Source organism: Oryctolagus cuniculus, chromosome 1 (genome assembly GCF_964237555.1).
Source record: "Oryctolagus cuniculus chromosome 1, mOryCun1.1, whole genome shotgun sequence".
NCBI classification, from domain to species: Eukaryota; Metazoa; Chordata; class Mammalia; order Lagomorpha; family Leporidae; genus Oryctolagus; species Oryctolagus cuniculus.
Genome location: NC_091432.1, coordinates 56,848,556 through 56,876,071, shown reverse-complemented (window position 1 = coordinate 56,876,071; position 27,516 = coordinate 56,848,556). Strand labels below are relative to the sequence as shown.

General features: G+C 44.1%; 2 long non-coding RNA genes across 2 annotated transcripts; one reads left to right on the top strand and one right to left on the bottom strand.

The window, feature by feature from the left end:
- Positions 1-614: 614 nt before the first annotated feature.
- On the top strand, positions 615-10,979 carry LOC138849592 (uncharacterized). Its single transcript, XR_011388533.1, has 3 exons — positions 615-757; positions 6,370-10,296; positions 10,668-10,979. It is a non-coding gene; the product is annotated as an uncharacterized lncRNA (long non-coding RNA).
- On the bottom strand, positions 8,087-18,684 carry LOC138849590 (uncharacterized). Its single transcript, XR_011388529.1, has 3 exons — positions 18,381-18,684; positions 10,979-11,077; positions 8,087-8,956 (listed from the first exon to the last, which is right to left on the bottom strand). It is a non-coding gene; the product is annotated as an uncharacterized lncRNA (long non-coding RNA).
- Between the last annotated feature and the right edge of the window lie 8,832 nt (positions 18,685-27,516).

Here is a 27,516-nt window from a genome sequence, read left to right as displayed (position 1 = left end):
CAGAGAGAACATCAAGGAACTTCTTAGCCTCCATACCCATGTAAGCCCCAATCTCTCATAATAAATCTCTTTTCTTTATTTTTTTTTAAAGATTTATTTATTTGAAAGTCAGAGTTACACAGAGAGAGGAGAGGCAGAGAGAGGTCTTCCATCCGTTGGTTCACTCCCCAGTTGGCCGCAAAGGCTGGAGCTGCACGGATCTGAAGCAAGGAGCCAGGAATTTCCTCCATGTCTCCCACGTGGGTGCAGGGGCTCAAGGACTTGGGCCATCTTCTGGGGCCATCTGCGACCTGAGCCCGTGACACACCAGGTTAAAGAGATCTAGGGCCTCTAGCAGGTGACCAGGAGAGCGGCACAGCAAGGGCCAGGGCCACGGCTCTGTGGGATATATACCCACTCTCCCTGCACCGCCTCAGCCCTCCCCAAGGGAGTCGCAGTCCGGGAGGTGGCGGTTGCGGGGGACCTGGCAGGGGAGAGTCGCGCTGCGGCCGCAGCCAGGGCAGCTGCGGTGGCCGGTGGCCGCGGGAACCGGGCCAGGGCCGGGGGCGGTGGCCTGAGCCACGGTAGCGGCGGGCGGGGCGGCCTGAGGGCGGGCGGGCGGGCGGGAGCCTGGGTGCGGGTGCGCCGACTACTTTGTCATCTGCGGGCTGGACACCGAGACCGGGCTGGAGCCGGACAAGCAGTCTACGCCCAGTGCCCACCGCAACTTGGGGCCCTGAGGAGAGCTTCCTGCACCCCGCTTTGTCCCGGGAACCGGGTGAGGGTCGTCGGGAGGGCTCCGGGCGGCGCGGGCGAAGGGGACGTTGGCCAGAGGAGGGAAGCGGCCGGACTGTCCCTGCGCGGAGAGGGAGCGAGCGGCCGCTCCGGCCCCAGGCGCTGCGGGCCTGTGGTCGGCCACAGGGACGAGGGCAGGGATGAGAGACTTAGTGTCGAATTAGGGGAAACTTGTCTTCTAAACACCCGATAGGGAGAGAAAAGGCATCCCGCGTCCTAGTGAAAGTAAGCCTGCCCCGCTCCACCCCGGGCCAAACAAAACAAAAACTTGGTGAGTTTCTCTGGCCTCTTCCCAACCAGCCTGTGACACCAGTTCCTCAAAACCGTTATAACGCAGGCCCCTGGTTTTCCTGCTCTGCCCCTCTGGCTGGGACGTGAAGTAATAAAGTGAAGTTGGCCCGCACCAGGATGGAAGGTCCCTTGGCGCTGGGAAGGGCTTGCGGCCCCCGGCCATGCCCTTTTGTGAAAAGTAATCCATGTCCCTTTTGAGGACCAGGGTCGTTGGTGTGTGTCCGAGGGGGCTGGCATGTGGAGAGGCTACTCAAGCCATCTTTCCAAGCCAAGGTAGTGGGGGAGTGGAGAGGGGCCCTGATCACATCTGGCATTCGGTGCAGATCAGGGTCAGGATTATTAAAACACCCCTGAATTCCACTGCACCACCATTGGAGCCTTGGAGTTGCAACAACTTGGAAAAGTTTTTGGCTGGAGCATTCCATGAGCAGGTTTCAAGTGGGCGGAGGTTTGTTGTGTCAGACTTTTAAGTTGTGTCATCCTGATTTGATGAGGGAAACTCCTTTGCACTTTTCTGTCATGATGTGGTCACTCTCCAAAGTGCACAGCCTGCTGACTAATTTTACTTTGCTTCAGAGATGACAGGACAGATTGCTTGGTCACCAGAAAAATTCCAGGGTTTCTTCTGGGGAAAAAAAAAAAAAGTTGTGTGCATGCTTCAAATGACAAAACATAGACTGTTTCTTTAAAAAAAATTTGAGATAAATTGGTGCCTTAAGAAGGCCAGAAAAGATACTGAATTGCCTCAAATTACTAGTAGGTAGATGAAAAAAAAAAATCATGAACTGGTGATGTAGTTACCATTAGGCCTTATGTTGGGTTATTTATTGTTTCAGGTTCACTTTTTTAGATACTCAGATACTTATAATACAGATGTTAATTTTTTTATTGGTCTTATATGGATTAAGTTTGCAGCCTGATGCAGCAGTTGGAATTCAGTTCAAGGTATTGTTGCTGGAAAGGATCTCAGAGAGGAAGATGAGGCCCAGGAAGGATAGTAGTGCTAAATCCCGGTTAATAACTTGACCCTTTGTCCTGTGCTCCTCCCATGACGCTCAACTGCATCTCATTGGCCTGACTGCAGATGTTTAGAAAGCACTAACAGGTTGAGAAAGATTGAAAATAACAAAGGTCTTCTTAACAGAAAGTTTAAGGTGGTAGAATAAATCAATGTTATTTTTATGCTGTGCTTTTGAGTATGTGTTAAATTGTATAGACATAGGTTTTGGAAAATAGAGAGGTTTGCAAATGATAAAATATAGGAATGAAGCTGGGAAGTACTATTAATGGGTTTTGGGGTCAAACATTTCTGTTTTGCTGTTGACTATCTCTGTGACTGGGGATGAGTTGAATAATTCTGCCAGGGAAGAGAGAATATAAGTAAAAAAAATCTCATCAAGTAGACTCTCAAAAAATGTGAAAAAAAATCTCATTTCATTAAAAGAGAAATGTTATTATTCTCTGTTGTACTATGTGAAAGCTTATTGGAAGAATAAAGAAAGGGGGTTGAGTTGTATAAAATATACAAAGGAGAGCATTTCTGTCTTTTTAAATGTGGTTGCAGTAGTGGAATGCCAAAACTATCTAATAGGCGACCTTTGTTAGAATAGACACTGATTGAAGGACTTTTTTTTTTTTTTTTTCTCCTCCATTTCATTCTGGGGGTTGGTAGGGGAATCTGGACTACCAAGAGAGAATCTTTGAATAAGACAAAATGGAATACAAATAGCTCTCTGTGAGTCCATGCTGAGACTCTCCAGGGTGCATTTTCTCTTCTCAGCCTGCCTTAGAGCTCCCAAACTGATGACGTCATAGCCAGTAAAACTTCAGGAAATTGTGAATTGCACCTAGATTCTCTAGGGAGGTGCTGAGGAGTCTCTATCTCCAAGCAAATTAAATTGTGTGGGCATACCTCAGGTAGCTTCCTAAAAAGTGAACCCAAAATGAGCAAATCAAAGCTCTCCAGTGTTCCATCTGGTTTTGTGGAGAAGGGGTAAGATTTGTGCCTCTGTTTAGGGTAGTGAGCACAGCTTGCTGTGATGATGGGGGCTGAGATCACTGGGTTTTGTAGGAGTCTCGCCTTGTCCTCTCCTTCCCCTTTCTTGCAAACTCAAGCATTTAAGCAAGTCATGTAGTTCTTTGTTGTGCAAGCAGATGAGGAAGGTGTGAAAATTAATTTTTGTTTTTTCTTCTGGTTGTTGAGGAAGTACTTTGAATTGGAAGTAGAACAAGGTAATCTATGGGTAAAGTACAAATCTGGTTAACTTTGGAAATGATATATGTTTTCTGTCTTTTTTGAACTTATTGGTTAGATAAGGAAATCTGGAAGAATGGCTTCTAATTTCTGGTTTTCTATTTCTGTTGGTCCATCCTAAGTGAGGAGGCAGACGGTAGTAGAGTCCAGTCCTTCTTTCCATCCCTTTAATGTGGTTGTGTCCTGGCATCTTCCTTTTCCTTTCTTCTTCTTCTTCTCTTTTTTTTTCCCCCCCGCCAAAGATTTACTTATTTATTTGAAAGTCAAAGTGACACAGAGAGAGAGGGAGAGGCAGGGAGAAAGAGAGAGAGGTCTTCCATCTTCTGGTTCACTCCCCAGTTGGCAACAACAGCCAGAGCTGTGCTGATCAGGAGCCAGGAGCTTCCTCTGGGTCCCCCACATGGGTACAGGGGCCCAAGAACTTGGGCCATCTTCCACTGCCCTCCCAGTCCATAGCAGAGAGCTGGATCAGAAGTGGAGCAGCCGGGACACGAACCGGCACCCATATGGGATGCTGGCACTGCAGGCAGCAGCTTTACCCGCCATGCCACAGCACCAGCCCCTCCTTTCTTCTTATTGTCAGCATCCGTGACAGCAGAAGACTTTGTGGTGAGGTGGGATTTGAGTTTACTTTTCCCATCTGCCTGAGAATTAAGGTTCCAAAATCCTTATGACTCATTTCTCACCTTGGTATCTCTAAGTTCCTCTGAATTGACCCAGTCTCAGTATTGGCATGTAAGTATCCTGAGTTCTTTCATCCAGTATGCCAGTTTTCCCAGGCTCTAGCAGAGTGACTTGCCAAGAGTTGAAGAGAAAGGGATAGAGAGAAGGAAAGACGGAGACTGGCAAGGAGCCTGTATGAACTTACTTAAAACATTGAGAATACACTGAAATCGTCTGTTCAAGTCACTCTTAGGAGAGAAAAACTGCTAACTGTCCAGAAAAACCTGAAGACTCATCAGTTCATAGTCTTCCTTAACCGTATTGTGCTATATTAGAACTTCAGAATTATGGGATGTCAAACATGGATGCACCCTTGAAAAACGATATAACCTTCTGATTTTACAGATGAGGAAATGAGGTCCTGTGAAAGTGGGAGAATATCTGTCTTCTCTTGCTGTGTTTCATTCCTTTGCTACTTGAGGATATTTTGCATTCTTTAAAAAAAATTTTTTTTTATTTTGCATTCTTTGTAGTAATCTGATGGAGGCAGAGGCAAGTAAATATTTGTGTTGTGTGGGCAAGAGCAGACATTATGGTGTTTTTTCCCCTAGTCCAGGTTTCTGTTTAATTTTAATGTAGAGTACTGTGTGTGATCATCATTATGGGTATCATAATTTTTTGTTTTAACTTTTGATATAATTTTATACTTAGAAGAAACATTGACATGAATAGAACAGAGGACTCTAGCACATTCTTTAGAATTATGAACATTTTGCCCCATTTGTTGTATTACTTATATGTGTACCCTCCATATACACCAGACATGCATACACAAGTGACTTTATTAGATATATTTCATATGCCATGTAATTTACTTATTTTTTAAATGATTTTTTAAAATTTATTTGAAAGGTGGAGTTACAGAGAGGCAGAGGCAGAGGCATAGAGAGAGATCCTTTATCTGCTGGTTCACTTCACAGATGACCACAATGGTTGGAGTGGGCCATTCTGAAGCCAGGAGCCTGGAACTTCTTCCAGGCCTCTCACACAAGTGCAGGGGCCCAAAGACCTGGGCCATCTTCTATTGCTTTCCCAGGCCATAGCTGAGAGCTGGATGGGAAGCGGAGCAGCCGGGACTTGAATCAGTGCCTGGCACTGCAGACTAAGGCTTTAACCTGCTGAGCCATGCCAGCCCTCAGGAGTAATTCTTCAGCCTGGCATTTTAGGCTGTTTTCACTGTGTCCTGTTCCTCCCTCCCTGGTTTGACTCCTTTCATATCTCCATCTCTAGCCTTGATGAACTGCTTGCTGTTGCCTTCACACACTTTTATCTGTCACTCCTTATCGTCCCACATGCTGCATCAAACATCTTTTTCCCTTCCTCTTATACCTGAGGAGTTCCTGTCGACCCTCCAGAACACAGGTCAGAGTAAAAACTTTTAGAAACCTTCCCTGATCATTTTCCAACCTGGAAACCTGCCTTTGCTGTGTTCTGAAGACCAATTTTTTCAAACCTCTTCACCGCCTTTCCTAGTCTTGTTTTTATCATGGTAGACCCTGATTAGTAAAAGAATAATAAAACAGAAGAACTTAGTTTATCTGGGCTGTAGCCTAGCTAATCAAGCACATTGTGATATTTCTCCTAGTACACTTCAATACTGTTACAAAGTGCTATAATTTGAAAACATTGTTCAAAAGCTTCTGTTCAGGCCGGCGCCGCAGCTCACTAGGCTAATCCTCCGCCTAGCGGCGCTGGCACACCGGGTTCTAGTCCCGGTCGGGGCGCCGGATTCTGCCCCGGTTGCCCCTCTTCCAGGCCAGCTCTCTGCTGTGGCCAGGGAGTGCAGTGGAGGATGGCCCAGGTGCTTGGGCCCTGCACCCCCTGGGAGACCAGGAAAAGCACCTGGCTCCTGGCTCCTGCGATCGGATCAGCGCGGTGCGCCGGCCGCAGCGCGCTGGCTGCGGCGGCTATTGGAGGGTGAACCAACGGCAAAGGAAGACCTTTCTCTCTGTCTCTCTCTCTCACTGTCCACTCTGCCTGTCAAAAAAAAAAAAAAAAAAAAAAGCTTCTGTTCATAGCTCTACTGTCATATACTTTTATTCAGTTTTTCCAGTTTCAGAAAGGAGTATCACTGTCATCAATTTAATTTTTCAAGCGATACTGATTAGACATTTGTTTAGAAAGGAACCACATTTTTAGATTCAAGAGGAGTGATTTTTAGACCACTTCTCTTTCAACTGTTATCTACTGAAAGGCTGAAAACTAATTCTGTTCTAAAATGTAGGTTTTGGGGCTGGTGTTTGGTGCAGTGGTAAAGTTGTCAGTTGGAATGCCTGCATCCCCTACCAGAGTGCCTGGTCAAGTTGCAGTCCTTCTCTCAATTCCAGCTTCCTGAAAACGCACAGCCTGAGAGGCAGCAGGCGATGGCTCAAGTACTAATGCTCAAGAGATGCAGACTGAGTTCTTGGACAGACTGAGTTCTTGGATCCTGACTTCAGCCTTGCCCAAATCCAGTTGTTGCAGGTATTTTGGGGGGAATGAAATAGCAGTTGCGAGATTTCTCTCTCTCTTTTCCAAATAAAATAAACATAAATAAATGAAACATAGGTTTGGGACTATTCCCCATTAGGCCCAAAACTAAGAGCTACCTGCAATATGGGCATAAACAAATCAAACAGTTTCTCAACCATAACCAATTATTTAGTTCAAATAAGGAGAATTATCATATGAATCATTGTCGCTCCCCCACCCGCAGAGGAACCACACCGGATGCTGTTGATTCCCCTTCCATAGGGTTTTTTCCCCCTTTTATAGTCAGGTTTCTATCCACGCGCTGAGCACGCCGTTCTTCTCCAATCAGAGATTGGATCAGCTCCTGCAACTTGCAGTCATGTCAGCGCCATGTTGTGGGGGACGGGCCCTGCCTCCCACAGATCCCCCTTCTTTTTATTCTTTGTGGCATGGGTACATGCCTGTCTTAGGTGCCCCGCAGCGCATACTCTGCTTACCTGTCATCAAGGATACAGGAAGCATGTCCTGTCCTCTGTCTTAGGTTGCTAGAGTTGCCCGCAGGTGCTTACCCGTCTGCAACGAGCTGCCACAGCCTCAGCACTTTCCCCAGCTGTGCGCAATTGCAGCCGCCTACTCCCTAGGTTTCCCTAGTTTTACTCCCTAGGTTTTCCCTAGTTTTACTTTACTCCCTAGGTTTTCGAATCCGAGTCACGGCATCACTTGTCGCTCCCCCGCCCACGGAGGAACTCCCCCTTTTATAGTCAGGTTTCTATCCATGTGCTGAGCACGCCATTCTTCTCCAATCAGAGATTGGATCAGCTCCTGCAACTTGCAGTCATGTCAGCACCATGTTGTGGGGGACGGGTCCTGCCTCCCACAGATCATGGTACTTTCATCCTCGGTGCAGCTTATGGTTCATCAGAGACTTCTAAGAATATGGTTAGTTTCTTTAGAAACATCTTCTTTAGAAATAATATCTATTATAAGGCTCAAAGGGGAAATGCTCTGATAAAATCTGACATAAGAGTCCTCTGTAGTTTTAGAATTTTTCAAATGTTTGAGTGGCACATCTTAGCTTCTCATTTTTAGAGACATATCACAAGACAGTGGTCTTCACAGTTTCTAAGATTTGTTAATTTACTTGAAAGGCACAGTTACAGAGACACACACACACACACACATACACATCTCTCATCCACTGCTTCACTCTCCAAAGGGCTGCAACAACCAGGGCTGGGCCAGGCCAGACCAGGAGCCTGGAACGGCGTCTAGGGCCTCCCACATGGGTAAAGGGGCCAAGTACTTGGGCCACCTTCTGCTGCTTTCTCAGGAGCATTAGCTGGAAGCTAGATGGGAAGTAGACCAGCCAGGACTTGAACCTGTGGATATTGTGTTGCAGGCGGCTTAACCTGCTGTGCTACAATGTCAGCCCCAGTCTTCACATTGTTTTACCAAAAGTTGTTTTGTCAAATATATGTATGTATGTAGGCATGTGCACATGTATTTGTGTGTGTATGTGCATATATATATATCTATATACATACACAGACACATTTATATATACAGATACATATACAGACATAAATACACATGTTTCACTGTATAAATTTATTATAAAGTACATTTAAGAAGACAAATATAAACAGAAATAGAAGTTCTAATATTTTCTTCTTACATTCCTAAGGACAATTATGCTAACCCATTTAAGTGCATATAGTGGTAACATAAGGAAAAAAGGTCTTGATTTGTAAGCTATTTCTATGGTGGAAATACTACTCCCATTGCAGGTTTTAACTTATTAATGTAATGTTAATCAGTTCTCAAAATTTTTAAAAATTTACAACCATTCCTACAAGCCTATACAGGTTGGGTTTAGCAAACCATGGTGTGCACACCATATTTTGCAGATCAAAGTCATACTGTAACATTTCAGCTTAAAAGCAGTTTCCAAAAAGAAAAGTTCTACATATTAATGAATAGAAAATGTTTAAATGTTTTACATTATTCTTAAATATGAATTGTTCTTGAATAGTCTTTATCTGATAAAACAGTACAATTTTTAAATAAGCAAAACTCAATAAATTCATCAAGTTTAACACAGGTATAATAAATGCACAATTGCAGACTTTTTTTTTTTTTTTTTTTAGTGAGAACTGTATCTTTATTGCCTTTTATTTTCAACAATGATTACTTGAACTTAAAAAAAAATAAAAGCCTAATGGTTACTGAACAGCCAGACTTTTCCAGCCCACTTCATATTCTCTTTCAGCCATTTGAGGGCGGAGCAGTGTTCCAGGCTGTAGACTTGCTCCTTGTTCACGTTGACGGTCATGTGCTTCACGAAAAGCTTAGGGTCCGAGATGCGAGCGGCCATAATTAACCTTTCCACCGCGGCCTGGTAATCGTCCTTGCCCCGGGGTTTGCTTTCTTCACACCTTGAGAATTCTGGAAACCTGGTAGATTCTGCAAAATTTCAAATGTCTGTCTGTAAAGGCTCTTGGCTAAGAGTTCATGTGCAATTGTGCAGAGCAAATTATGTCTATTAAGCACATCCAGTCTATCACAAGGCCATGGTGGTGTATTGATTATCCATTCTGATTCCCTCAATATCCAAATGGCACCATCTAGGCTTCCACTTTTTAGAAAAATTTCTGCTGCAATATTCACAATTTGACATCTTGGTGCTAACTTCTCAGGGCCTGTAAGTCCTTTTAAACTCGTAAAACGTATTTTCAGTTCATATAGTTTATCTAAGACCTTCCTTCCCTTGGACCACTGCAACACCCTGTGATAGAAGTACATAGCACTGATTCCGATTCTTCCCAGCAAAGTTTTATCTACTTCACTATTTTGTGGATCTTTGCTAACTGTTTCAGCAAATTCACAAAAAGGAACACTTGGTTTTTCTTCTTTATAGTCTTTAGTTAGTGCTTCAGCAACGCAAGTACAAAACATCTGGAAATCTTCAAATTTTTCACAGCCCAGTTTTACACTAATGTATAAATTTCCCAATTTGGTCCAGTCACCTTTCTCTTTACAATACTCTATTTCATTCAAAGCTGAATCTAAATCACAGTTCCAGTTCTTTTTAAATGGCCTCATTTGTAACCTGGATTTCATTTGCAGAACTGTATTTATTTCTTGTTTGGAAGGCTGTAACTGGTATAAGAGCTTAACAATATAGTTAAAGTGTTCTGGGTCAAGCATCATCCCAGCTTCAACAAGCTTGCAAAAGGTATCGATTAAAGCAGGTACCACATTCCTTAATTTCATAGTTGCCACATGCTCAAATATCTTTAGCAGTATTTTCAGAGAAGGCAACATTTTAACCATTATGCTGAGGTTCACCACCTGAAATACTTCTTTCAATAAATAATGCTTGAGTAAAGAAATTAAAAAGTCATTTAACACTTGTAAATCAAAGTGGATACCCGGAGGAAATTTTCTGTAATATTCCATAAATATATTTACTGCACGATGCAGCAAACACAGTTCACTGACAGCTATATATTTCTTAAGCACATCCATGCATTCCTTTTCATCCCCTTGCTCAGGTACATGAGCAAGCTTGCATTGCATTCGTTCACAGCCACGTAATGTATTAAAATGAAATTTACAGTATCCATGGGGTAGCATCACTCTGAGGGGCTTCTGGAACACCCCTATATTTTTTTCCCTCTTAAATATTTCACAAGTTTCCAGATTCTGCAGCTTTAGGATAGGATAGCTTCCTGGAAATCTGGAATCATTCATCCAGGGCTTCAGCGTTTTGTCTTCTTGATGACCACTTAGAATTGGAGGAGGTGGCCGGCGCCGCGGCTCACTAGGCTAATCCTCCGCCTAGCGGCGCCGGCACACCGGGTTCTAATCCCGGTCGGGGCGCCGGATTCTGTCCCGGTTGCCCCTCTTCCAGGCCAGCCCTCTGCTGTGGCCCGGGTGTGCAGTGGAGGATGGCCCAGGTGCTTGGGCCCTGCACCCCATGGGAGACCAGGAAAAGCACCTGGCTCCTGGCTCCTGCCATCGGATCAGCGCGGTGCGCCGGCCGCAGCGCGCCGGCCGCGGTGGCCATTGGAGGGTGAACCAACGGCAAAGGAAGACCTTTCTCTCTGTCTCTCTCTCTCACTGTCCACTCTGCCTGTCAAAAAAAAAAAAAAAAGAAGAAGAATTGGAGGAGGCCCTAGTAAGCACAGAGGTTTGGGGCCCAGGGCTGCTATCTGACACTCACCAGATGCAAGCTCTTCATTTCTAGAGTCTTTGCTTTTTAAAATAAATAACTGGCAGTCTGAGAGACAACTTAAAATAAAGCTACTGATTAATTTCTGATTTCTGAACTTTATAACTTAAAGATAATACAAACAAATGGATATACCCCGCTGAACAGAAGCACATATTTACTTTCACAGACAAGAGAAATAACAAAAAAGGAAAAATCACAATACAAAACAGAACTGAGAAAGCATGAAGAGGAGGAATGTGGTGCCATACCTGATACAGTTTGATCATGTGAGGGTGGTGTACTTCTCGGTAGATTTTCTCAAGGTTCACTGCATCCAGCTGAGATTTAGCTATTATCTTTATTGCCACCTGCATCCCAAAACACAAGTAAATACAATTAGTATACCTCAGCTAATATTTTCCAGTTAAGATCCTTTAAATAAAGGACATTTGAGATTTTGCCTGTAGGTTCCCATGACAATGAAAGCTGGTTTAAATTCAATGCTCTTTCATTCATTTATTCAACAAATATTTCTTACATGTCTACCATCTGGAAGGTGCTATCGATTTTTTCTGGAAGTATCCTTACCATGCTATGAAGCATAACTATGCAAAGTTACTTTAATAAAACATTTTTCTCTTTCAGTACAACTGCAATGCGCTTTTTATTCCATGTATAAAATGAAGACAGTCCTAGCCGTTTCAACTAGTTATCATCCCAAAGTGTAAAGTACGCAAAAACCAATGATCAGTCCAGTAGAAAAGAGTTCAAAAGTTCAGAAGACAGTTTCTGTTGTACTAGAAATACCAAGTGATAGATTCCAAAGCATATAGATACACCTTTCTGGGAAAAATATCTAAGTATTAAAACTCATCTACATGAGGGGCCGGCGCTGTGGTGTAGCGGGTAAAGCTGCCGCCTACAGTGCCAGCATCCTATATGGGCTGGTCCGAGTCCTGGGTGCTCCACTTCCAATCCAGCTCTCTGCTATGGCCAGGGAAAGCAGTACAAGATAGCCCAAGTCCTTGGGCCCCTGTACCCATGTGGGAGACCAGGAAGAAGCTCTTGGCTCCTGGCTTTGGATCAGCACAGCTCCGGCCATTGCGGCCAATTGCGGAGTGAACCAGTGGATGGAAGACCTCACTTTCTCTCTGCCTCCTCTTCTCTCTCTATAACTCTTTCAAATAAATAAATAAATAAAATCTTTTAAAAAACTCATTTACATGAAAAAAATTACATTTTGCTTTAAAAATCAAGGTAAAAATGCTAGGAATTACACTAAACTTTTTCTAAAAAGAATCTCATTTCAGAAAATGTGGCCTCATTCTGTCATAGCCAGACAGGAACTCAAACAATCTCAAGGTTGATGATTTGAAGAAACTACATTATAAGGGGAATGACTGGGTAGTCAGAAATCAACAACTGGACACTTTTTATGCCATGTACATGGAAGAGTTAATTAAAAAAAAAAAAACACCAGTAGATATTTAGTTAGCAATTAAGGCATTCTAAACTAAATAAAAATTTCAGGTAATGTTCAAAACCATCCAAATTTAATACTAGTATGTTTCGAAGATTTCCCATGCTATCAAAAATTATTCTGAATATAGCGACATGTTGTTACTTCAGGATAACTTTTTTTTCTTTGACAGGCAGCGTGGAGAGAGAGAGAGAGAGAGAGAGAGAGAGAGAGAAAGGTCTTCCTTTTTGCCGTTGGTTCACCCTCCAATGGCCGCCGCGGCTGGCACACTGCAGCCGGAGCACCGTGCTGATCCGATGGCAGGAGCCAGGTGCTTCTCCTGGTCTCCCATGGGGTGCAGGGCCCAAGCACTTGGGCCATCCTCCACTGCACTCCCTGGCCACAGCAGAGAGCTGGCCTGGAAGAGGGGCAACTGGGACAGAATCCGGCGCCCCGACCGGGACTAGAACCCGGTGCGCCGGCGCCGCAAGGCGGACGATTAGCCTGTTGAGCCACGGCGCCGGCCCAGCTGCATCTTAAAATATGAAATTTTCACAGTACAAAATTAACAGAAGACTTATGAAGAGTTTTAAAATTTTAAAACAAAATTAAAAATTCAAATGTATTAAAAATACTTTCTCTTCAAGAAACATCATATTCTGAGTATAGTATCTTTCTCTTGTTTTTTTCCTTGCTATAAAAATTTTGGTACTCTGGTCTAGAAAGCTTTAAAAACTACTACATTTTAAGGTGGTAAACAATTATACCTAAATAGTAAAGCTCCAAAATGCACAGAGAAATCTCTTCAGTGGAAAAAGTAGTTTTCTCAAAGAGGCATGGTGTTGAGGAAAACTCAAGTTATCTGTCATAGAAAAGATCTGAAAATAGCTAATGATGGTTGTCTGTGAATAATGATATTATGGGTAATACTTTCCTTACCACTTATCTATATGTTTAAATTTTTTAATAATGAACATGACAGATTTGGTAATAAATATATACATATAATCTTTAATAAAAAAGTAATATCTTCTCTGATTTCCCTTCTAAGAATTTTTTTTTTTTTTTTTTGACAGGCAGAGTGGACAGTGAGAGAGAGAGACAGAGAGAAAGGTCTTCCTTTGCCGTTAGTTCACCCTCCAATGGCCGCTGTGGCCGGCGCGCTGCGGCCGGCGCACCGCGCTGATCCGATGGCAGGAGCCAGGAGCCAGGTGCTTCTCCTGGTCTCCCATGGGGGTGCAGGGCCCAAGCACCTGGGCCATCCTCCACTGCACTCCCGGGCCACAGCAGAGAGCTGGCCTGGAAGAGGGGCAACCGGGACAGAATCCGGCGCCCCGACCGGGACTAGAACCCGGTGTGCCGGCGCCGCGGCGCCGGCCTCCCTTCTAAGAATTTACCAGCAACTACTCTCCTCAAAAATACTTAAAATGCAGAATCACAATTATAGACACAAAAATGTTCACTGCAAATTATTTACTATATAACTGAAAACTTAAAAACTATGCAATATTCAATGATAAGGGAATCATTAAGTAAAATGAGATTCATCCAGAAAGTACAACCCTATGCAGCTATCAGAAATGTTTTATAGTTTTAGAGAATAAGCAAAATTCTTAGGTTACAATGTTAAGTAAATAAAAGAATACAATTTATACATATGTATCATGTGGTCCCATCTATGGAAAAATGCATTTTAAAAAGAGATTATGTGGAAAACACCACATTGTTAAGAATGATTTATTGCCATTGATGGGAGGCACCATACATACACTTTCTTTGTATATTACACTTTTCTTTATCCTTTTTATTTTCTACAGTAAGACACTGCTTCTTTAATAGGAAACAAATTTAGGGGCACAAGTAGTCTTTCTGGAATTTAACTTGAGACAAAAAATTTAGCTAGAAAGATAGTTATTTTCTGGTAAAGTATTAATAAAACAAAACACTACTTAAGGACACTCACGGAATAGCAAACTAACAACCACTACTGCCTAAAATAGTTTAATTGCCTAAATGCTATTATTCTTTTCCCATATGCTAATTCTGTAAAACTAGCTTCTCTAAATCATAAGCCACAAACCAGTACTACAAAGCTTTTATGAAATATTGTATTAAGAAGCTGAATTCTACCACCACCTGCCTTCTCTTTGTGTGTAAAATTTACATAGAGATCTAACACAGGAATACCTGCTTCAGATGATGATGTAATTATAATTCTTGAACAACTTTTTTTTTTAAGTTAGAGTTACATAGAGAAAGAAAAAAAAAAGGAGAGGCGGGGGGGGGGGGGTCTTCCATCTGCTGGTTCACTCCCCAATTAGCCACAATGGCTGGAGCTATGCCAATCCGAAGCCAGGGGCTTCTTCTGGGTCTCCTATGCGGGTGCAGGGGCCCAAGGACTTGGGCCATCCTCCACTGCTTTCCCAAGCCACAGCAGAGAGCTGGTGGCAGCTTTACCTGATACACCACAGCACCGACTCCTAGAGCAATGTTACTATTTGATAGAGTAGATTAAAATGAAGATTTTGCCTACTAATTTTTTTTTTTCCAAAAGGGAAACAAACTTGGATCTCACAAGCTCTGTATCTGCGTGATACAGGACAAGGGACAGAGAAGAGCCCATCAGTAACAGAAGGCCTGACTGTGCCCCGAATGCACATGTCACTCTGCACAGATGCTTACTCTGAAATCTGCCTTGGGACCCAACCTGGGAAAGAGGCTTCTAAGGCTTGAAACATGCAAACCTACACTGATGTTAGAGCACAGTATACAAGGATACTTTTATAAACAATAGGTTTAATTGTAACAGTTTGTTGATTCTGTAATTGTTCTATTGTAGTATATTCAACAATGAACCTAAAATAAAACACGTTAAAGTCTTCACTAGCTTAATTACAGTTTTAAGGTAGTTAGTTGTATATATTAAAGACACACACCCACTGGGGCTGGCGCAGTGGGTTAAGCTGCTGCCTGCAGTGCCAGTATCCCATATGGGTACCGGTTTGAGTCCTGGCTGCTCCATTTCCAACCCAGCTCTCTGCTGTGGCATAAGAAAGCAGTGGAGGATGGCCCAAGTGCTTAGGCCCCTGCACTCACGTGGGAGACATGGAGGAAGCTCCTGGCTCCTGGCTTCAAATTGGCACAGCTCTGGCCGTTGCAGCCAATTGGGGAGTGAACCATCAGATGGAAGACCACTCCCTCTCTCTCTTTCTTCTCTGTATAACTCTGACTTTCAAACAATAAATAAACCTTAAAAAAAAAAAAAAAGACAAACATCCACATCCAGTGGATGTAGAAAATAACAAACAATGCCTGCACCCCATGGGAGACCAGGAAAAGCACCTGGCTCCTGGCTTCGGATCAGCATGGTGCGCCGGCCATAGCGTGCCAGCCGTGGCGGCCATTGGAGGGTGAACCAACGGCAAAAGGAAGACCTTTCTCTCTCTCTCTCTCTCACTGTCCACTCTGCCTGTCAAAAAAAAAAAACTCATTAACATAAAATAGTGTTCTTAAAAGAAAAAACGGAGGCTGTGCTCTAGCTAAACAATTCTGAATGTAAATTACCTATAAAAGTTCACAAAGTAACTTTATAAAATGTATCAAGATCTACAGGAACTTTTCTGTTCAGCCACTACCTTGCCATCTTCCTCACTTCTATCTACCTTAATACATCCCCTGATAGCAAATGACTACAAACACATTCACCCATCTTAAATTCACACTATTTTTGCTAATTAATACTTTTAAAATGTACAAGACAGAGCTGGTGCCGCGGCTCACTAGGCTAATCCTCCGCCTGAGGCGCCAGCACACCAGGTTCTAGTCCCGGTCGGGGTGCCGGATTCTGTCCCAGTTGCTCCTCTTCCAGGCCAGCTCTCTGCTGTGGCCAGGGAGTGCAGTGGAGGATGGCCCAAGTGCTTGGGCCCTGCACCCCATGGGAGACCAGGAGAAGCACCTGGCTCCTGCCATCGGATCAGCGTGGTGCCCGGCCGCAGCGCGCCAGCCGCGGCAGCCATTGGAGGGTGAACCAATGGCAAAAGGAAGAAATTCCTCTCTGTCTCTCTCTCACTGTCCACTCTGCCTGTCAAAAAAAAAAAATAATAATAATAAAATAAAAAAATAAAAAAATGTACAAGACAGGTCCCATGGACTAAAAAAGTGACTTTTAACTTAAAGCATTTTACATACTACACAGACAATTTAGGATCTGAGTGCTCTTGCACCATCTGGTTGCCGTCTTCAATTATAAATGCCTTGATCTCACACTACCAGTAACTAGAGGACTCTATTACTCCACAGTGCCTCCTAGCTCTCTAAGACATGTACACTTAAAAAGGGACAATCTCAAGAGACAGTGTCAGGCACTACCAGCTCCACTTAAGTACCCACAGATACCATATGCTAACTAAATTTGACCTGATAAATAACAGTTGACTTTATTAAATCTTGCTGTTAGTACCAGTAGGAGCTTGTGACCAAAAAAAAAAAAAAAAAAAAGGAACAGATGAGTTTATAATTCACAAGATAACGTGGATCCGAAGTTCCCTAGAACCCCTTTATAAGGCACAACTGGAGTTTTACAAAGCCATTAAGCCAGGATTCCTGCAAAAACGTGCATTTAAAATGCCTTCTCTTTATGGAGTGCAAGGGAGGACAGCATGGCATTAGACACGCTCTTCAGAGGAATGGAGCCACTTTCCTCATTTTTAAAAATGTTGGAATGGGATTAAGCTACAGAAAGATTCGGTAATGTCACTACAGTAAAACTATCACTATCATTCCAAACTTAACCTAAACTGCCAACAGTTGTAAATCTTTAAGAGGAAAATTTGTGACCTTGGTCCTCACGCTAAAATAATAGGTCCAATGGGGGTTGCTTCAGGATCAGCAGGGGAAGCAAAATGTGGACATGACAGAATGACACAGACTCCAAAAAGGAATGGACGTTAGGCAAAATTTCCAAGCACACCAACAGCCACAAAAATCACTCAAGTTTTCAAACAACCTTCGCCTTACATAAGTCATTCTGGGGGTGGGTGGGGGGGAGTTCTACTTTACTCCACATTCAAACTCCAGTGCATTCATACAAATACCGGGAAAAAAAACGAAAAATGAGGTGGTCGTGGGGGGCGGGCTGAGAAGGCATCACGACCCAGTGGCGGCCACAATGAGGGAGAACGGAGTACATCCAAACCGGCAGGTTTTAGTTCAAAGAATGGGTGTCTCTCCACCGTTTTCCTAAGATATTTGATGTGCGCATCTTTAAAATAGAGACCTCAGGAGAGGAGCTTCAGGCAGTGGAAGGAAGGGGGGCGGGTTAGGTAAGAAAGAGACTCCGGAGGAATTACGTGTGGTGCATTCGAATGCGCGCCGGAGGGGGGTGCGGGCTGCGCCTGTCAGCAAGCCGCCGAGGGCTCGGGGAGCCGACAGAATCCGACGTGGCTTCAGGAATGCGCATTCACGGCCAGAACGCACACTGGCCAAAGGGACACACACACACACACACCCTCCCCCGAGCCAGAGAGAGGCTAACCCACCAACGGTGCAAACGCAGATGACCATTGACCAGTTCTAGTGTCTGCAGCATTAGATGGAAATGCCTCAGGCAACTGATCAAGCTCGCCAGACACTCACACCAGAGACACTGCGGGGCGAGAGGAGCGAGAGAAGACTGCCAGTGCCTATACCCGGCCCCCCGGCCCCTTCCTCGCCGGGCAGGGCCGGGCCGTCGGGGTCAGGGGGGCGCGCGGTGCCCCCGGCCGCGCAGCCCGAGCGCAGCCGGTGCCGTCTGCGGGCGGGCGCCGTCTCTCACGGCGCAGTCCCGGAGCACCGACACTTCCCCTCCCACCCCACCCCCCGCCGAAAGCAGGGAAGACGCGGAACTTGGGCTGCGGAGCGGAGGCCACAGACCAGGTCACGGTCCGGGTGGGAGGCTCGAGGCGAAATTCCGAGTGGCCACCGGAGGCGGCGAGGGGGAAAGCGAAGCCCCAGCTGCTCGGGCTGCCATTCGGACGGCGCCGGAGTGCGGGGGAGCCCGGCCCCGATACCCTGCACCTCCTGGGTCCTCGCTGCCCCAGGCCCGCTAGCCTGGGCGAGTGGCGCGGCCTCGCGCCCCCCGCCCCCCGGCCCCACCACTGCAGCCACCCTTTTCGGTAAACAGTTCCTCTCCCGAACCCCCGCCTCAGACGCTCCCGCCGAACCCCGGGCCGCACCTCCGTCTAGGTGATCCGGTGCCGCCCCAGCTTCACCACCGCGAAGTTGCCCTTGCCCAGCGTGCCCTCGATGTCGTAGAACCCCACCCGGACCGGCCCGCGCTGCAAGTGCCTCGGGCCATCCGCCATGACCATGCTGGGCCCCGCTGCTAGACATGCAGACTGGAGCGCGGGCGGGCTGGCGGGCAGCGCGGCTCGGCTTTGGCGACCACCGCTCAGCTCTCTCCTTCGCTCCTTCCCTCCCGCTCCGCAGGGACCAGCCAGGCGCGCGCCGCCGCTGACGTGCACCGACGTCAGAGGGCCGGGAGGAGGGCGGGGGCGGGACCGGGTCTCGATTGGTCACCATGGCGACCGGAGCACCGCCGACGTCGGCGCCGGGCGGGAGGGTGGGAGTGACGGGGCGCGGGGAGGGGCGCGGGGCCTGGCCGGCGCGTTCCTTCCGGGCTCTGGCGCCCCGCCGGCTTCCCAGCGCCTCGCGCTGCCGGGGGCGGGGTCCAAGCCGGGCCCGCCCCGTCGCTAAGCTTTCCAGCGGAAGGGCAAGAGCGGGCCCTGGTGGGCGGTGCGGAATGTGCAGCGACCCGAATCCGGCCGCTGCGCTCCTTCCTCGGCCACGCGTTCTCCGCCCACCTGGGGACCTTCCCGCCAAAACCTCTCCTCGGAGTACAGCGCGTCCTCAATTTGGCACCAGCAAAGAACTGTGGCTGAGCACTGCATTGCTCACAGGTTCCTTTATGTCCTTTGCTATAGAAATCCCTCCACAGTTGGGTGTCTCCGTGGAGTCGTTCTCACAGCAGCAGCGTTGAAGAGACCCTGGAGAACACTCTGTCCCGGGATTTGCAGCCTCAAACTGGCTTCGGAACTTGGAGCTGCCTGAAATGTAGGCAACATTTTGCTTTATGTGAGCGTGTTTCTGGGGAAATGGGGCCATAGCTCCTATCAGAATCCCAAACGTGTTGGCGACCCTGAAAAGGTTAAGAAATTACTTACTAATCCAGTCTCTTTTCAGATGATGAGGTAGGCTGCTAGCAATGAGGGGATCTGCCAGGATCACACAGGTCATGATAGAGTTAGGATTGTAAATCACTATAGAATGCCTCAAAGAAATAGGGACAGTTGGTAATTTAATATCCGGAAATATGTACTCCCCAGATTACTCCCAGGATCGTGGTTTCTTTCTTTCTTTCCTTTTTATAAAAGATTTATTTTACTTGTTTGAAAGGCAGAGCGAGAGGGAGAGACAGAAATCTTCCATCTACTGGTTCACTCCCCAAATGGCGGCAACCACCAGACAGAAACCAGAAGCCTGGAACTCCACTGGGTGCCCCACGCGGGTGCAACAGCCCAAGCACTTGGGCCATTTGTCGCTACTTTCGCAGGTGCATTAGCAGGGAGCTGGATCAGAAGCGGAGCAGTGGGATTGGAACAGGTGCCCATAGGGGATGCCAGCATTGCAGTCCCTCAGATCTTGTTTCTGAATACCATTCTCCACAAGGAACTCTGCCTCTTGGTGAAATGGCTGATGCCAGGGCAGAGATAAGGAAAGTATTCCAAGCCCTTGAAATCTCTTATGCCAGAGATTTCTTGTATGTCAAGGAGGATATATCAAAAGAAAAAGAGAAAGCTTGAAGGTACCCCCATTTATCAAATCTGAGACAATTTGAACTTCAAGAATGAATATTGATAGAAATAGATTGTAAGACTGAATTTTTTAAAAAAACAGATTTATTTGTTTGAAAAGCATAATTAAAAAAAGGGAGAGACAGAGAGAAGGAGATCTTCCATCTGCTGAGTCAGCCCCCAGATGGCTGCATTGCCACAGACAGTGGATTTTTTAAAAAAGATTTATTTTATTTATTTGAAAGAGAGAGAGGTAGAGACAGAGAGAGGGCTTTTCCATCTGCTAGTTCACTCCCCAGATAGCTGCAATGGCCGGAGCTGCACTGATCTGAAGCCAGGAGCCAGCAGCTTCCTCCGGATCTCCCATGTGGGTGCAGAGGCGCAAGGACTTGGGCCATCTTCTACTGCTTTCCCGGGCCACAGCAGAGAGCTGGATTGGAAGTGGAGCAGCCGGGACTAGAACCGGTGCCCATATCAGATGCTGGTGCTTCAGGCCAGGGCATTAACCCACTGCGCCACAGCGCTGGCCCCAAGACAGTGGCAGATGTCCTAAACAGCACTCTGGCCTCAGAATCAGCCCTTAAGGCATTTGGATCTGGCTGAAGAGCCCATGAGAGTATTTTAGGCATGGAAAGCCAAGACATTCTGGCAAAAAAAAAAAAAAAAAAAAAAAAAAAAAAAAAAAAAAAAAAAAACCTAAATGAAAGATCTCTGTGAGTGAGATCCCAGTGGAAAGAATGGGCCATCCAAGAAGGAGGTACCTTTCTCTGAAGGAAGAGTGAACTTCCACTTTGACTATGACCTTGTCTAAATAAGATCGGAGTCAGCAAACTCAAAATGCTTCCATAGCCTTGGCAACTCATGACAAGAGCCTAGGGTGATTACTGATGCCATAAACAAGAGTGTCAATTTGTTAAGTCAACAACAGGAGTCACTGTGCACTTACTCCTCAAGTAGGATCTCTGCCCTTAATGTGTTGTACATTGTGAATTAATGCTATAACTAGTACTCAAACAGCATTTTTTCACTTTGTGTTTCTGTGTGGGTGCAAACTGTTGAAATCTTTACTTAATATATGCTAAATTGATCTTCTGTATATAAATATAATTGAAAATGAGTATTGATGTGAAAGGAATGGGAGAGGGAGCGGGAGATGGGATGGTTGTGGGTGGGAGGGAAGTTATGGGGGGGAAAGCCATTGTAATCCATAAGCTGTACTTTGGAAATTTATATTTTATTAAATAAAAGTTTTTTTAAAAAGAAAGATGTACCGCAGTGATGTAAAAAAAAAAAAAAAAGAATCCATAAGTGCATAGTTACTCTTAAGCTTTTTAGTAAATAAATCAACAAATGGAAGGCTGAAAGTTCTTGACAGTGGAATGCAAACTAATATATGTAGAAGATACTCTGAAATTAGAAAATCACCATTTTGCAACCATTATGGTAATCATTGATTCAGACAAAAATTATCAATAGACATTAAAATCATTGGGTGCAACTTGGCTGGGGAACAGGATGTCTACACAATCTCATAGTGTCTTCCAACTTCTTATTCATTACAAAAGGTTAGCAAAGTTACTTTTACAGCAAAGAAATGTGAGAGGCACCACCCTAGCCAAATGATCAAATTTAATGTCACCAGTTATGGGGTACAATGATAGATGGAAGATATCTGTGTCTGCCTTCCAAATAAATAATAAATTTTAAATTTTCTAAAAAGTCTTTTATATATATAACTTAACTCTCAACTGCTTTACTCAAGATAGATAATGCACATGTGGTAAAATACTAAACTGATAAATCTAGGTGAAGTGGGTATGATAGATTATTGTTCTTTCAACTTCTCTCCAGTTTTAGCTTTTAATGAAAAAATATATATGCATGTATATGCATGCATTTAATTTCATCTAACTTTCTTAGTATAAGATTGACTGGCCTCTGGGCCCGCCACTGCTCACTGTACCTCTGCCGCCTTTCGCTTTGTATTCTGCCATAGGGTATGTTCTTTGCAAAAATGAGGGGCAGAATGGGCAAGGCTGTAAGATTGACCAGATTTCTGGACTGATGGGAATGGTGTATATGGTTCTTCTAACTAGACCAGCAGCTCAGATATTTACCTCAGTGCAAAAATAGTTCCTCTGTACATGTTGCTAATCAGATGAATGTACTTTAATATTCTGGAGGTGGTTTCCTTTGTGAAGCCGATGAAAATCTACTTACTCAAGAACCAGAAAGTGTGCGTAGAAGCCCACTAGCGTTAACAATCTCCTTTGAAGTATGCCTTTTGGACAGAAATTGACTCATTTCTCTCTGCCTATTTTAATCGGATAATCAGGCCAACTACCAACTTGCACAATCTGGGAATAAGAATCAATCCAGAGATGGAAAGAAAAGGAATAGCAGGAAATACCAAAAGGTTTCTGGAAAAAGCAGAGTTCCGTGTGCACGTGTCTGGAAGTTAGAGAAAGGGAGGCCAGAGACAGAGGAGAGATAGGAGTGGCTGTGCCCATGTGGAAATGTAATGGGTGTGCCTCTGAATATTGCTGATAGTGTGATAGTTGTTAAGGGTAACCCTGAAGAAATACATGTGGGCTAATTTAGAGTATGCAACCTTGTATTCTGTGATTCAGCTGTTTCCTCCATCCAAAGATCTATTTTCCCTCCTGTGTCTACCTTATGTGTTTCTTGTGTGTTTTTGTATGTATGTATGTATTTTAGCCATTATTAATATTATCCAACTCCTGCCTCACTCTCTCTTCCTGTCTCCCTCTTTCTCCTCTTCTCTCCTCTGTATCCCTATACATACACACATGTACACATGCACAAACATGTGAGATCGCACACCTTCACATACATCACTCTCAGGAAAAAAAAGAATAAAAGATAAAGGGGAGAAGAAGAAGAAAAGAGCCCCTCATACAGCCACCACCTTTTTCATCTCTGGTTTAGTATCAGTGAGGTAGCATACTCATCAGATTTGCTATTTGCTTGACCTTTAAAATGCAGCATTCCCAGCTGATAATGTGAGTCCACTATATTTGCCCTTAAGCTAATTTAAAAAATATTAACACTTCAAAAGACAAAGATATACATAAAAAATTAAGAAAGATGGTAAGAGACTGAAATAAGAATTAGTTCCATAATACTCTTAACTTGGAATAAAGCGGACAAGAGTGTAATGAGGAGAGGAGTTTGGATTTGTAATGAAAGAGTAGTTTGAAATGTGGGGAAAGAAAACTTCATGGCTCAGTGCTGCGTGTACATACTCTGCTGAAGCAAGCAGCCTGCGAACTTGAAAATCAAGATGTGTGCCCTGTGTTTCCTTAATCATGAACAATGTCTGCATTTTTACTGTTTTATTATTTCAGGACTGAAGGAAAGGCAATACACCAGTAGGCTTAGATCTGGATTTAGACTTAATTCAGATGAAAATTGTGAAGTCTTTATTATATGACGGTGCTTAGAAAAAAAAAAGGTTACAAAGCTGGAATTAATGCTTTGCCTTTGTAGTCACAAAGACAGAAAGTACATGGAAAAACCCACATCACTGGTCCATGCCAATTCTATGTTGCTTATTAGTATAAAATACAAGTGTTCATGAAACAAACATAAATCAGTCAGACTAACAAATGTTTAGGTGCCATTATGTGCGAAGTACTATTAGGGAAATAAACTGGGGCTGGCGTTGCGGTGTAGTGGCTAAAGCTGCCGCCTGCAGTGCCAGCATCCCATATGGGCGCTGGTTCAAGTCCTGGCTGCTCCACTTCTCATCCAGCTCTCTGCTGTGGCCTGGAAAAGGAGTAGAAGATGGCCCCTGCACCCGCGTGGGAGACCCAGAGGAAGCTCCTGGCTCCGGATCAGTGCAGTTCCACCCATTGAAGCCATCTGGGGAGTGAACCAATGGATGGAAGACCTCTCTATCTCTCTCTCTCTCTCTGCCTCTGCTTCTCCATAACTGACTTTCAAATAAATCTTACAAAAAAAGAAATAAAGAATTGAAGCTACTTAAGAAAATTTTCTTTGGTGCTTTTTTATTTGTTATTTTTAAAGAGATTTATTTATTTGAAAAGCAGTGTTACAGAGAGGCAGAGAGAGAGAAGTCTTCCATCCACTGGTTCACTCCCCAGATGGCCGCAATGGCTGGAGCTGGGCTGACGGGAAGCCAGGAGCCAGGAGCTTCTTCCAGGTCTCCCACATGGGTACAGGGGCCGAAGGACTTGGGCCATCTTCCACTGCTTTTCCAGGCCATACCAGAGAGCTGGATCAGAAGTGGAGCAGATGGGTCTCGAACCAGCACCCATATGGGATGCCAGCACTGCAGGCGTTGGCTTTACCCACTACTCCACAGTGCTGGCTCCACATTTATTTTTTAATAGCTTCATTGAAGTATAATTGATATACAAAAACTGCAAGTATTTAGTATATACAATTTGATATTACAAAATATGTCCACACCCATGAAACCATAGCCACAAAGTAATAAAAATCTTCATTTTCTCCAAAAGGTTTTCCTGCCCACCTTTTTGTGTATGTGGTAAGAATATTTAACTTGAGATCTACTCTCTTAAAGTTTTCAGCATACGAAAATATTGTTAAAATATAGACACTATGTTATGCAACAGATTTCTAGACTGATTCACCTTGCATAACTGAAGCTGTATACCTGTTGAACAATTGACCATGTCCTCCATGCCCCGCCTTACCCCAGCTCCCAGACCCAGGCAACCACCATTCTACTCTCTGTTTCTATGAATTTGACTATTTTAGATTAATCATGTTACAGGGATTACAGTCCTTCTGTGACTGGCTTATTTCATTTAGCATAATGTCTTACAGCTTCATCCTGTTGTTGTATATCACAAGATTTCCTTCTTTTTAAAGGCTGAAAAATATTACATTGTATATACATATAAGTGTGTGTGTATGAACATACCTTTTGTTTCCCATTCACCTGTCTATAGACCTTAAGTTGTTTCTGTATCTTGGCTACTGTGAATAATGCTGCAGTGAACATGGGAGTGCAGATATCTCTTTGAGATCTTGGTTTTAATGCATTTGGATAAATACTCAGGAGTAAGATTGATGGAGCATATTTATCTTTAAAAAATTAATAGCTACTCTAATAAGTGTGAAGTAATAGCTCATTGTGGTTTTGATGTCCATTTCCCTGATTATTAGTGATGTTGAGCACCTTTTCATATACTTGGTAGTCATTTGTATATCTGTTTTGGAGAAACTATTCAAATCCTTTGCCTACTTTTAACCAGATTATTGTTTTTTCACGGTTGAGTGTAACAGTTCCTTAAAATCATGAATATTATCTTCTTATCAGATGTATGGTATGTTTCTCTCAATCTATAAGTTGCTTTTCCACTCTGTTGATGTTTCCTTTGCAGTGTAGGCTTTTAGTTTAATGTAGTCCCACGTGTCTATTTTTGCTGCTGTTGCCTGTTTTTCGTGTGTGCATACCCGAGAAATCATTTCCAAAACAACTATCAAGCAGTTTTTCTCCTATATTTTCCTGCTGGTGTTTTATAATCTTAGGCCTTATATTTACATCTTCACCCATTTTGAGTTGATTTTTGTATATACTATAACATAAGGGTTCAGTTTCATTCTTTTCCATCAGAATACACAGTTTTCCCAGCACCATTTGTTGGAGAGACCATCCTTTCCCCATTGCATACTCTTGGCACCATTGTTGAAGATCAGTTGATGTATGTGTAGGCTTATTTCTGGGCCCCCTGTTCTTCTCCATTGGAATTTATGCCTCTGAGTGTACATTATTGTCAAACACAAACAAAACATTCTCCTGGATAGATCATATGTTAGATCATGAAAAAACTTTTAAAATTTTAAGATTGCAATCATACCAAGTGTCTCTTCTGACCACAGAGGAATGAAACTAGAAATTGGTAACAGAAGGAAAATTGGAAAATTCACAAATATGTGGAAATTAAACAACATATTCCTGAACAAAAAATAAGCTGAAGAAGAAATCTTGGGGCTGGCGCTGTGGTGCAGTGGGTTAATGCCCTGGCCTGAAGCGCCAGCATCCCATATGGGTGCCGGTTCTAGTCCTGGCTGCTCTTCTTCCAATCCAGCTCTCTGCTATGGCCTGGGAAAGCAGTGGAAGATGGCCCAAGTGCTTTGGCCCCTACACCCGCAGGGGAGACCCGGAAGAAGCTCCTGGCTCCTGGGTTCGGATCGGTGCAGTTCCAGCCGTTGCGGCCATCTGGGGAGTGAACCATCGGACGGAAGACTTCTCTCTCTGCCTTTCCTCTCTCTGTGTAACTCTGACTTTCAAATAAATAAAAAGAAGAAGAAGAAGAAATCTTGAGACAAATGAAAATGAAAACGTAATGCACTAAAACATATGAGATGTAGCAAAAGCAGCACTAAGAAGGAAGCAACTCTCTTAAAAGGTGGGAGCAATGCCCTAGTTTTAGTTTTTAAGCTTGGTTTTAGCTATGATAGGTCTTCTCTCAATGAAGAATGTAAGATTCTCTCTCAATTATTTGAAAAATATTTAAAAAGTTTTTGCATCTCCTCCCAGATGATGGTTTTTTTTGGGTTCTTCAATTTGAAAAGATCTTAGAGAGTATCAAATGAGTATGTCTTCCCATCTAATACATTGATCTCTAGGCATTTGACAGAGAGCATAAGACTTGGTTTACTGCTTCTTGCTGGAACCCAATCCACTATGAAATGGTTTGCATCAGTTGAAAATGCTTCCTCATGTTGGAATCAGATCTCCTTCTTTCTAACTTCTACCCATAGATTTTAGTTATTTTCTGTGATGTAAGATATAAACACACATACATTTACATCTTTTTTTTTTCAAAAAAAGATTTAATCACTTATTAGAGAGAGAGAGAGAGAAAGAGAGAGAGATTTTCCATTTGCTGATTCACTCAGAGAGAGAGGGAGAGAAAGATAGAAATATCTTTCATGAGCTGGTTCACTCTCCAGATGGCTGTAATTGCTAGCACTGGTCCAAGCTGAAGCCATCTGGATCTCTACAAGGGTGGCAGATGCCAAGTACTCATTGCCACCTTCCGCTGGTTTTCCAGGCACATTAGCAGGGAGTTGGATCAGAAGCAGAGCAACTAGGATTTGACCTGGCATTCCGACAGGAGAAGTAGGCATTGCAAGTGGCAGCTTAACCTTCCGTGCCACGACACTGGCCCCTGTTGTCATACTCTTTCTTCAGTTCTTCATGCAAAACAGTCCCAGTTTCACTGTCTAGCTGACTACACTTCTAGCCCTCTACCTTTTTTCTTGTGCTTCTCTAGTTTGTCAATGTCTCTCTTAAAATACAGTTCCAAAAATTGAACGAGTGACTCAGATGTAGTCTAAGCAGTGCAGAATGTTGGCCACTGACCACCCTTCCTTGACCCTGACACTGTGTTCAGAAGAATCCAACCAGAGTTTATTCTAATTTTCTTTGTAGCAGCCATAGCCCACAACTAAGACTAAAGTCAACTAACACTCCTGGGTTTTTAAAACTACAACTATC